We start from the raw sequence: 13,212 nt of genomic DNA, 5'->3' as shown, positions 1-13,212 counted from the left end.
CAGCTAATGATAGTAAGCTTAAGACTTCAAACTGCATCTTGATGCACTAACAGAGGGCAGAATTCTTAGGTCAATGTGAAATATTCTCATGACATAAAAATGCAACATCATTCACTGCAAAAAACAAAGACTAGAAATGATGCTGTGAGGAGTTTTTTGTATGCATGTTAAACCATTCAAAGAAAAGCTCGTTGTTTGCTAACATAAAGGGAACATGAAAGCAAGAAGAAAATTATCAAATGACTGTTAAATAAGTGGGCAATGGAATTTGTTATGCACTCATCTAACTATGTAAATTCCAGAGCAACTGTTCATACATGAATACTTGAGTTTTGACTGCCGATTTATGATTGATATGAACCATGCAAAGTTGTGCATTACTTTGTGTGGGCAAAATTATATGTATTTCCTCAGCACTTTACAACTTTGAAAATATTTATAAATTTAAATATTATAATGTTTACTTATCAGAGGAGTTATCCTTGTGTTTGGCCAACACATATCATTTAACCATCAGAAATAACTTTACTGGTCTAAATCTCATTGTCAGGCCATGCTATGTGGGAATTGGCTATACTCTATTTGTCTAAAAAACAACAGTAACTACACTGTCAACTAGCCCATTGCCTGTGAAGCTGCTGTAGCATAAATTGTTGTGATTGTTTGAAATTTGGCATTCTTACATTTATTCTAAAGAGTGCAAGAAGAAAAACTTCACCAACATGTCTCTTTTCAGCAATATTCAATTTCAATACCACCAAACTATTTAGACACTTGTTAAGAAAATTAAGCACACAAAAGCTACTGCAGAATGAATGAACAAAGTACAGTAATTAATAATGTAAAAGCAGCAATTTAAATCAAAAGTACAAATAAAGGTCCATATTTCAGAAGTAGAACGCAAATGTGTCTCTGAAAGGAAATTCCAATAGAAAGCATAACATCAGCTGCTGTTTTTTGCAACTTGATCCCCCTCCCCTGCCCCCCAAAATTTTATTTTCTTTTAGAAGTGCATGACGACTTAGAGTGGTGAATGGGTCCACAGGAACCTCTGGTATCTTGACCTAATGACTATTCTTCACATGAGGAGCGGTTTACTTGACAATGAACTTAGCATAGCTGAGCCCAAGAGTGTCTTTACTTGATGTCTACACACTAATATTTTTAACTGAAAGCAATAAAGACTAGAAATTGTGGCTTATGTTTTTCACCATAGCATAGGACACTTAAATCAACTGTGTAGTGTTAGGATGCTCAGGGTTGAAAGGATTAATGTGTGGGACTGGAGAAACAGTACCACCCACATGATGATGTAAGAGACACATGACCAAGAGTTGAGAAAGGGAATACTCGTGCCTTAACCTGGGTAACACCTAGGCCAGAATATAACGCTTATCGGGGAGGCGTGTGCCCGACCCAACCGTGGGTAAAATGACGTGTGATGATGTTAAGCGAGCATCCCGACATCACCGCGCACTCGCGCGATATTTCAGTTGACAGGTGTGGGCCAAAGTCGGCAGTGCGCCCACCGACAATTAAAAGGCCTATTAAGGCCATTAAAGTTATAATTGAAACAAATTTTTCGCTGCCCGTCCAAAAGGCCAAGCGGCCTCTGCATTTTTTTTGAGGTTTCCAAAAGCAAATAAAAATAAAATAAAAATTTTAACATTTAATTAATAACATGTCCCTGTTCATGTGACAGAGTCACTTGAGGGGACATGTTTTATAACATTTTTAAAATCTTTATTTTTAATATTTCAAATTCTTCGTCTCCCTGAGGCAGCGCTGTGCCTCAGGGAGCTTTTCCACCATGCGCCCGAGCATCGACCTTGCATTCTTGACCTCCTCCCCCCACCCGCCTCCGCCACTCATATTAGCAACGCTGAGCACTGCCACGCACATTTCAGGCTGGGTGGGCCTTAATTGGCGACTGCCTCTGAGTGCCCCCGCCAAGGGAAAAATCCTCCCCCTAGTCTTGTATATCTGTATATTGTTATGTTCATCCAATAAAACTGTCATGATGCCCATGCCTCAGTTACCATTCCTTAGCTAGACACAACCAATATACAACATGGTCTCAGAGATGGGATCTTAGTACATGGTGGCAGATCATTTTAATGGTGCAATAAACAGGCAGCACAGGGCAAATTCCATTTTTAGCAAACAGGGGTTTTGATACATCCCACAGTCTGGTCCAAAGTCAGGACCATTACCCTTGGTGACCACATGGCAGCAATTGAAAAAAAAACTGCTTAAACACGATTCTCCAGGGGGAGTGAAGCAGTGAAGTCCTTAATCATAACTTCCAGTGATTAGTTTAAACAATCTCTAAAGTTTAGGAAACATTACCACAATGGGTCAGCGCTCGCAATAGGTATCAGAGAAAGTCTGGTCAGAGCAGGAAAACTCTATTACTGCAACAGAAGTTTAAAAATCAAGGCAAACCTCTTGAAAGCTTAAAGCAGCTATGGATTCCAAATTGACATTGCTTGACTGGTGTGGGCATATGGAACAACCAGGTCAAACACAGAATTGGGCACTATGAAGGAAGAGATTTTTAAGATTCAGAATTGCTTCTGGATTGGACAATAAGTCTGAGGCTGAACAAGTCAGTACATTATTGTACTATAATGGAGCAATTGTGGATGATTTTATAGCAAGACAAGGCATTAATGAAACATCAGACACATCCGAAGAAGTCTTAAAAGCCTTTGATAAGTATTTTGATTTATGCAGTAACAAGATATTAGAAAGAACCAAGTTTAACAAAAGGATCGGAAACGAGGTGAACCGTTATGAAGGATCTGTATTGACTTGCTGAAGGTTGCAAATATGGTGATCTTAAAACTGAGCTTATACGAGACCACATTGTAGTCAGTGTTACTGATGATACATGAACATACATACATACGAACATATGAATTAGGAGCAGGAGTAGGCCACTCGGGCCTGTTCTGCCATTCAATAGGATCATGGCTGATCTGATTATAACCACCCGCTTACCCCAATAACCATTCACCCCCTTGCTTATCAAGAATCTATCTACCTCTGCTTTAAAAATGTCAAAGACTCTGCTTCCATGGCCGTTTGAGGAAGAGAGTTCCAAAGACTCATGACCCTCTGAGAGAAAATCTCATCTCTGTATTAAATGAGCGAACTCTTATTTTTAAACAATGACCCCTAGTTCCAGATTCTCCCACAAGAGGAAACATCCTCTCCACAACCACTCTGTCAAGACCGGTCAGGATCTTAAAGGTGACATCCAATTCCCTTTAGACCTGAGAACTTCTGGGAATGGATCTATTTATGTACAATGGAAAATCCTTCCTTAATTGGCCCGCCCACTCAAAATGGCGGCAGGCCCCGTTTCGGCAGCGGAGTTCGGCTGCCCACCCGCTGCTGAGCTGGTGGGGCCCGCCTGCCCACCAAGGGCAAAGTTCTGCCCATAGTACTAGGGGTTTCAGGCTTGAAAGGGTTAATACATGGAACTGGAGCAACAGTACCACACACATGAAAATGTAAGAGGCACATGACCAAGGGCAGACTATTAAGCTCGGTGGGTGGGTGTGCGCCCGATCCGGCCAAGCGTAAAATGACACGCAATGATGTTGGGCGAGTGCCCTGATGTCACCGTGCAGTCCCACGATATTTTGTTTGACAGGCACACGCCAGAGTCAGCAGCGCGCCTACTGACAATTAAAAGGCCTATTAAGGCCATTAAAAAGGTAATTAAATCCAAAGGCCAAGCGGACTTTGCACTTTTCAGGAAGCCTCATCCAGGGGCGGGTTGACGTTTTCTAAAGCAAATAAAAATCAAATAAAAATTTTACACTTGAATTAAAATCATGTCCCTGCTCACGTAACAGAGACATACGAGGGGACATGTTTTATGATGTTTTTATTTTCTTCATTTTTTTAAACAGCATTTCATCTCCGTGAAGCAGCTGTATGTCTCGGAGATTAAGCGCTCTCTCACGCACATGCACGAAGTTTGCGTTCGGCCTGCTCGCCCTCCTCCCCCCCACTGGCACATGCAGCACTCAGTGCTGCCGCTCGTGTTCCACCATGGGTGGGCCTTAATTGGCCCACCAGCGTGAAATTGCGGTGCGGTGCCAATCGTGGGCAGCGATCAGCTTCCCGACCGCCCCCACCAAGCCTGCGCTCCAAGGGCAAAATTCTCCTCCAAGAATTGAGAAAGAGAATTCTCATGGCTTAGGCTGAATAATACCTGGGAAAGAATTTTCTGGTCAGCAGCAGGGGCAGGGTCCGCTTGCCGACGCATAAAATGATGTGCAGTGGCATCGGGCAGGTGTCCCAACAACACTGTGCGTCACTTAGATTTTCAGTTCGGCAGGTGCGCAGCTGAATCAGCTGTGTGTCTGCCGAACTGTCAAAAGCCTATTAAGGCCTGTTAAAAATTAATTGATACAATTAAATGAGTGCCAGTCCAACTTTAAGGTTGGCGGGCAGGTGAAGACCCAGGTGGCCTTCACATGTTTCATGGAACCTCATCCACGGTGGGGGTGAGGTTTCATGAAGTGTTTAAAAATTCAATAAAAATTATTTTAAAAATTCATTGACATGTCCCAGTTCATGTGACACTGTCATGAAGGGACATGTTTTAAAAGCTTTTAATTACTTTATTCAGATATTTAGAAGTTAAACATGATATCTGCATAAAAGCACTATGCGCTTCCTGTGCAGGTGAGGGGGATCCCAAAATCGAGAGTGCGCTCTTTCATACATGCGTATGAAAGAGCACACTCATCTCCCTGAGGCTAAGTGCTGCCTCAGGGAGATCGGCTCAAAATGTAAAAAAACCTAAAAATAGAACAGTAAAATTTCCCTAACGTGTCCCCTCATGCGACAATGTCACATGAGTTGGGACATGACCATAATTTTCACAAAAGCTTTATTAAAATTTTTAAAAACCTACATGAAACCTCATCCCGCCCATGGATGAGGTTTCATGCCTTTTCTAGTTCACACCAGGGCTCCTGGCCTGCCCGCCAACCTTAAGGTTGGACGAGCAGGTCCTTTAATTACTTAATTGACTCTCTAAATGGCCTCAATTGACCATTGACAGGTCGGCGGGATGATTTCGCTGCACCTCTGCCTTCCTGAAAATTTAAATATGGTGCGGTGATGTCAGGAGTTCCCCCCGATATCACCGAGCGTAATTTTACGCGTTGGCAAGCGGGCCCCGCCCCTGCTCGCCAACGCGTAAAATCCTGCCCAGGGTGTTAGTTATTTCATTTATTATATTCCCTTAACAGCAGATACCTCGCTTGTTTTGACAGTCTCTGGATGAACCCATCCATTTGTTTGGCTTCTAAAGTAAGATTTGCAAGTTGGTACATATGTGTTTGTCTTTTTAGAGATTATTTTCGGCTGCTTGAAAGTGTGACGTTTTCATTTTTATGCTCAGATCTTTTGGAAAATATAGCTTCTTTAAAAAAAAAAAATTTCCATAAGAATCTAGCCAATTTATCTGCATTTAGGGTTATTGCTATTTGCACATGCTCGCACTGATGTATCCAATTAATTTGAATAATTATATATATTTTTCTACTCATGCATTGATTTACTCTAATTATTTGCCTGAATGTGAATGGAGAAAGAAAAGGTAAACGAATAGAAAATCACTGAATAGATAGATTGATAAATAAGCAGGATGTGTGCTGCAATAATCTGAAAAGTAAATTATCTGGATACACACTAAAATTAGATTAGAAAACATACATTCACATTTGACCTTTTCTGAGAGATCTCAAATAGTAAAATAATGACATTGTTCAATTGCAAAAAAAGTTGCAATGTGAATTTATCTTTAATAAGGTAATATGCATATAGAATATTTAAATAGAATGTGTAGTCCTGTAAAATATTCAACCACCATTAATCAAGCAGACCATGACTCACATGTGAAAATAAAATTCATAATCTACCCTCTCCATTGCTTCTTTCCAATATATTAAGCTTGATGTATTATTTCGATCTTTAAATGCATTGCAGATTAATTTATTCATTATGGATGGAATTGACTTTGTGAATTCTATCTTCGGATTGCAGTACCTTCTGCTTTGCTGTATTATTTTTGCATGAAAAATTTTGTGAATAAACAAGCAACTGAAGTCAATTGTTTTTGGAAGTTACTTTAATATGAATGGTGGGAGTCAGGACAAGAATAAAACAGGGGTGTTAATTTTTTTTAAAGTTACGCACTTTGCAGGGGAGCATTAGGAGATTAGATTCAATAGAAAAATAAATAAAATTAAAGTTAAGGTAAAAATCTGTGAAAATATAAGGAAGAAAGGAGATTAATGTTAAAAATGGGAAATCATGGTGAGTTAATAGCATAATTGTACTATTAAATAATTAAGATTTATATTTTAAATGCACATTTTAATCGTACAAAATTCACAGTTCAGTAATAAATTTACTTGTGCTGTCTGAACAGTCATTGTTCGAGTATCATGTGTGAGTTTAAAACATCAAATAAACTGAAATAAACTGGACAGAGAGGCTGACATTTCCCCTGGTGAGAGTAAATGAGGATTAATGTGAACAACATGGTACATTTTAGTATATTCTTTCTCTATTTACTGTTCGTTATTTTTATGTAAAATGTCTACATTTCTTCTATAATTGTCACTTAAAATATTTGCTACATTGCATGCTGTCAAAAAACCAAGCTCTGCCATGGATTGAAAAAATATTAAATTACTTTATGTCAGAATAATAAAATGTATATCTGAACTTTGCGATTGTAGTTAGTACAGGATAAAGAGCTGCATTTACTACAAAGATATATAATTTCTAAAGACAATGTACAGTTATCAAATGTTTACTAATTATTTTTATAGTTGAATTACATAATTGATCCAGCAATTCTTACTTTACTCAAGGACAATGATAACTATACTGTATCTATAAATGTACAATATCCTAAATAGGCACCTCAGGTGGGTAAAATATATAGTTGCAGTATGCTAAACCCACGCACATTTTAAAAGACAGCATAGCAGGAATGCTACTCTCTACAGGATTTGAATAACAACATTGGCCAGGGTTTTTTGGATGACGGATTTCTCGATCTGCCACCCAAAGAATTGGCAGAGAACGCATCCCCGCTGATATCAGCTGCTGAATAGCTATTTAACGCTGGCAGTATGTTACTTAGTTATGGGCAAGACTTCTGCCCCCATCTGGGAGTAACGTCCCACCTTTGAGAGCTACTGGCCAACTGGAAGGCCGCCAGCTCTGTCGTCCTAACAGTGCCAGGTTCAAATGGTGGCCACTACTGGGACTACAGCCAATCCCCAAAGAGGAGGTGCTAATAGAGGTCAAAATGAAATCAAGGGACTGGTTGGCAGGCCTCAAGAAGGGGAGTGAGGGAGATGGGGGGCCAGCTTTGAGAGGCCAGGGGGGAGGGCTATAGAGGGAATAACTTAGGGGGTGGTGCCTCCAATGGGCACAGGGTCCCCCCAAAGGAGGTAACCCCCTTACCCTCTTTGACTGACACTGGCCCCCACAGGTAAAGCTGCTGGGCTACCCACTTAGTGTGAGCCTCCCCCTGCCATGGGGAAAATTGCAGTTGGGATGGTGGGGGTGGGGGGGGGGGGGGGGGGGGGGGGGGAGTTGAATCACTTTAGTGGCCATTAATTGGACACTAAGAGCCTCAATAGGCCCAAGGGTGGGCTATGCCTCCATTGTGCCCCCAAAAAATGGGATGCATGTTCAAGGCGGGCAGACCTTGCTGCATTTATACTGCATTTTATGAGCCCTCCGCCTTCAAACCTACCCATGGGGTCCGTAAAATTCTCACCATCTAGTTATTTTACCCCAATTCCATTTAAAGAATGCTGCTAATAGGAGTTTCCAAGAGTAAATACAATAATGAAACTAGGAAATGGAAATAGATTTTCAACATATTATTCAAGGGCACAAATAATCACTTTTAGCAGATTTTGTTCTGCAAAGAAAATTGTCAATACAACATTACAGAATAATAAAGTGAAAAGAACTTGACAACACACTTTGAGTGAAGTAGTAGTAAAAATGTTATAAATTAACATGTTAATGTTGCCTCTAATGTCAGTTGTATTTCCTTAATCTAATAGAAATCTGTCTGGTTTGCTTGAATGTTCTATCATTTTAATACATGTTGTCCAGCTTGTTCGGATAGCTCCATTTGTACAATTGATGGTTGCAGATCTGCTGAAACCAGAAGTAATTATCACAACACCAGAATCCTTCTAATTTACAAAATCAGATAACCACAGCACTTTTTTTTAAAGAAAACAGAGAGATTATGGAATAAAAGTTTGAGAGCTATCAATCATACCATGTGTGTGATATTTTGTGTGTAATGACAGTTAGCAAAATACTATATGAATTGCGATGACAGAATATATGATGTCATTCCTCTGAAATGAGATATTCCATCAGCATCCATAATCTGTGACATTTTAAAATATGAAGAATCATTACGAAGGTAATTTTTAAAAAAGCATGTGGCTTGCAGTGTTAGAATTCTAATTTAATTATGGGGCAACATTTTCCCCCCATTGGGTGGGGGGGAGGGGGAGGGTAGTGCGGGAGTGTGCGCGGGCAGACAGCAATCAGATCTACATCCCCGGTCTGGGGTGTGCTGCCATTTTATGTGAGCTGGCCAATTAAGGCCCGCCCAGCGTGACTTCCGCCAGGAAGCGCTATGCGCTCCCTATGCAGGCGGGGAATCCCTCAGCCGGGAGTGCGCTCTTTCATGCATGCGCACGGAAGAGCTCACAGATCTCCCTGAGGCAAAGTGCTGCCTCAGGGAGGTCAGTTCAGCTGTCAAACATTAAATAAAGATTAGGAAAAAATTTCCCTGCTATGTTCCCTCATGTGACACTGTCACGTGAGTTGGGACATGTCCATAACTTTTATTTTAAAATATTTTGCATTTTTAAAATCACTCATGGAACCTCTTCCCGCCCGTGGATGAGGTTTCAGGCTTTTTCTGAAGCCCGCTAGGTCTCCCGGCCTGCCCGCCAACCTTAAGGTTGGATGGGCAGGTCCATGAATTGGCTGTGTGCCCGCCGAACTGAAAATTTAAATGATATGGGTGACACCGGGACGCCGCCCGACATACCCCTGCATCATTTTACCCGTCAGCGAGCGGGCCCTGCCCCCGCTCGCTAACCGGAAGATGCTGCCCATGATTTCTGTGCTATTACTGAGAATTTTATGCTATGACAACGCTTTAAATTCAATTGTCCATCCAACATTCAAAACATGGACCTAATTACTCATCTCTACCACCTATAAAATAATTTGTCAATTTTTTATTTAAAATAATACATTTGCACATGTTTTCTGTCTTTACAACTTGATTTCCTAGTTAGGAATCCAGAATAGAAAATAGTGAAGACTTGACACAACAGGTCAAATTTTCATCGGGCTGTGGGGAACGATTTGGTGCACAAATGGCCATGCTTAGTTTTTTTGAAGCAAATCCGATTTTCCTCCGTATTACGACCACGTGCCATTCTCCTGTGAACTTTTTGTGGGTTGGGAATGCCGAGTATGCAAAACGCACACCCCACACATGCTGAGCTCAGGTTCTCCATTTTAAATGGGGGGCGAAAATAGGATTTCCTCTTGCACCCCACTTTTGTCTGCTGGTGCAGGGCTTTAGAATCCTATCAAAAGCACACCAGGCTTGAGAATTCATGAAGAAATAGAAAGTCTACTGAGGATTCTGGAACATTCCAGTAATAGCCATAAATCAAGAGATCAAGAGGTGTGAGAGAGAGGGGAACTTAATGAAATCACAATCACTAGGGAAGCCTCACTGAGCAAATTGATGGACTTGCGGGCTGACAAGTCTCTGAATCCTGATGGACTTCACCTGGGGTCTTAAAAGAGGTGGCTAATGAGGTAGTAGATGCGTTGGGGTTAATTTTCCAGAATTCACTATATTCTGGAAAAGTTCCATAAGACTGGAAAGTAACAAATACAACCCCTCTATTCAAGAAGGGAGGGAGGCAGTAAACAGGAAACTAGGCCAGTTTACCTGATGTCTGTCTTGAGGAAGGTGTTAGGATCGAACATTAAGCACATTATAGCTAGGCACTTAGAAAAACCAAGGTAATTGTGAAGAGTCAGCATGGTTTTGTGAAAGTGTAGTCATGTTTAACCAATTTAATGGAGTTCTTTGAAGGAGTAACTTCAGCCCTGCATAAAGGGGAGCCTTTGGACCTGCTGGTCTTGAATTCCCAGAAGGCATTTGATAAGGTGCCACATCAAAGGTAATTGCGGAAAATGGAAGCTCATGGTGAAGGGGGCAACTTATTATCATGGATAGAAGATTGGCTGGCTGGCAGAAAGCAGACAGCATGCAAAAATGGTTCATATTCAGATTGGCAGGATGTAACAAGTGGAGTCCCGCAGGTGTCTGTGCTGGGATCTCAGCGTTTTACAATTTATATCAATAACTTAATCAATAATAAGGGCAGTGAAGGCATGGTAGCTAAATTTGCAGATGACACAAATATAGCTAGGAAAACATGTTGTAAAGAGGACATAAAGAGATTGCAGACAAATACAGGTAGGTTGAGTGAGTGGGCAAAAATCTGGCAGAGTATTATGTGGGAAAATGTGAAATTGTTCATTTTGGCAGGAAGTTTTAAAAAAATCAGAGTATTACTTAAATGGAGAATGACTGCAGAATTCCAAGGTGCAGAGGGATCGAGGTGTTCTAGTGCATGAGTCAGAAGAAGTTAGTATGCTGGTACAACAAGTAATTAAGACGGCGAATGGAATGTTAACCTTTATTACGAGAAGAATTGAACATAAATGTACGGATGTTATGCTTCAGTTATATAGGGCATTGGTGAGACCACATCTCGAATACTATGTGCAGTTTTGGTCTCCTTGTTTAACAAAAGATGTAAATGTGTTAGAGGCGGTTCAAAGGAGCTTCACTAGATTGATAAAAACAAAAAAACTGCGGATGCTGGAAATCCAAAACAAAAACAGAATTACCTGGAAAAACTCAGCAGGTCTGGCAGCAACGGCGGAGAAGAAAAGAGTTGACGTTTCGAGTCCTCATGACCCTTCAACAGAACTAGGTGAAATATAAGGAAGGGGTGAAATATAAGCTGGTTTAAGGTGTGTGGGGGGGGGGGGGGGGGGGGGGAGAGTTGGGTGGGGGGAGAGAAGTGGAGGGGGGTGGTGTGGTTGTAGGGACAAACAAGCAGTGATAGAAGCAGATCATCAAAAGATGTCACAGACAACAGAACCAAAGAACATATATGTGTTGAAGTTGGTGATATTATCTAAACGAATGTGCTAATTAAGAATGGATGGTAGGGCACTCAAGGTATAGCTTTAGTGGGGATGGGGGGAGCATAAAAGATTTAAAAATATTTAAAAATAATGGAAATAGGTGGGAAAAGAAAAATCTATATAATTTATTGGAAAAAAACAAAAGGAAGGGGGAAGAAACAGAAAGGGGGTGGGGGTGGAGGAGGGAGCTCAAGACCTAAAGTTGTTGAATTCAATATTCAGTCCGGAAGGCTGTAAAGTGCCTAGTTGGAAGATGAGGTGTTGTTCCTCCAGTTTGCGTTGGGCTTCACTGGAACAATGCAGCAAGACAAAGACAGACATGTGGGCAAGAGAGCAGGGTGGAGTGTTAAAATGGCAAGCGACAGGGAGGTTTGGGTCAGTCTTGCGGACAGACCGCAGGTGTTCTGCAAAGCGGTCGCCCAGTTTACGTTTGGTCTCTCCAATGTAGAGGAGACCACAGTGGGAGCAACGAATGCAGTAGACTAAGTTGGGGGAAATGCAAGTGGAATGCTGCTTCACTTGAAAGGAGTGTTTGGGCCCTTGGACGGTGAGAAGAGAGGAAGTGAAGGGGCAGGTGTTACATCTTTTGCGTGGGCATGGGGTGGTGCCATAGGTGGGGGTTGAGAAGTAGGGGGTGATGGAGGAGTGGACCAGGGTGCCACTAGATTGATGCCTGGAATGAGTGGGTTGTCTAATGAGGGTAGGTTCGACAGGCTGGGCTTGTCTCCACTGGAGTTTAGAAGAGTGAAGTGTGTCTCGATTGAAGTGCATAAGATCTTGCGTGGTCTTGACAAGATGGATGCAGAAATTATGGGGAGAATTTTCTCCCCGTCGGGCGAGCTGGTTAGGACCGGGCATGGAGCCGATTGCCGCCCACGATCGGCTGCATGCCGCCATTTTGCATAGGCAGGCCTAGCATGATGCGCGTCTGGATGCGCTCAGCACTACCTGTGTGGGCAGGGGGAGGAGGGAGAGTTTGGGCCTGCGCTCTTTTGTACATGTGCGTGAAAGAGCGCAGAAATCTCCCTGAGGCACAGAGCTGAGGCACGAAGCTGCCACAGGGAGGTTAAGTTGTTATAAACATAGCAAAAAAAAATTATTCAGACATGTCCCCTCATGTGACAGTGTCACTTGAGCTGGGACATATTTATGAATCTTCGTGAAAAATTTTATTTAATTAATAAACACTTCATGAAACCTCATCTCGCCCGTGGATGAGGTTTCATGAAAAATGCAAAGGCCGCCTGGGCTCTTCGCCAGCCCGCCAAACTTAAGGTTGGATGTACAGCCCTGACAATCACTTTAATTAGTTTATTAATGGCCTTAACAGGCCTTTGACAGTTCAGCGGGCACGCAGCTGACTCTGGTGCATACCTGCTGAACTAAAGATTGGAATGACGTGCCTTGATGTCGGGATGCATGCCCGATGTCACCGCGCGTCATTTTATGCGTTGGCATGTGGGGTCTGCCCCCAAACGCCGAACAGAAGATTCTACCCTATGTTTCCTCTTGTGGATGAGTTCAGAACTAGGGGGCACTGTTTTAAAGTTAGGGGTCGCCCTTTTAGGAGAGAGGTGAGGAGAATGTTTTTTTTTCTCAGAGAGTTGTGAAGCTTTGGAACTCTCCGCCTCAGGAGGTGGTGGGGGCGGGGTCATTGAATATCTTCAAGGCAAAGGTAGATAAATTGTTGTTAGGCAAGTGAATCAAAGGTTATTGGGGTAGATGGGAATGTGGAATTAGAAATACAAACAGGTCAGGCATGATCTTATTGAATTGGTGGAGCAGGCTCGAAGTGCCGAATGGCCTACTTCTGCTCCTATATCGTATGTTCGTATGTAAACAGCACCAATAGGTGCTGTATTGGAACGTTGATGTGTT

The 13,212-nt window shown here is 42.0% G+C and overlaps 1 protein-coding gene across 1 annotated transcript in view; it reads right to left on the bottom strand.

Annotated features, from left to right (window-relative positions):
• The window catches only part of LOC121281438 (glutamate receptor ionotropic, delta-2-like), a 448,441-nt gene that overhangs the window by 81,612 nt on the left and 353,617 nt on the right, over positions 1–13,212 (bottom strand). The window lies entirely within an intron of this gene.

Source organism: Carcharodon carcharias, chromosome 8 (genome assembly GCF_017639515.1).
Source record: "Carcharodon carcharias isolate sCarCar2 chromosome 8, sCarCar2.pri, whole genome shotgun sequence".
NCBI classification, from domain to species: Eukaryota; Metazoa; Chordata; class Chondrichthyes; order Lamniformes; family Lamnidae; genus Carcharodon; species Carcharodon carcharias.
Note: the sequence above shows the minus strand (reverse complement) of the source record. Positions and strands in the feature narration are given on the sequence as shown.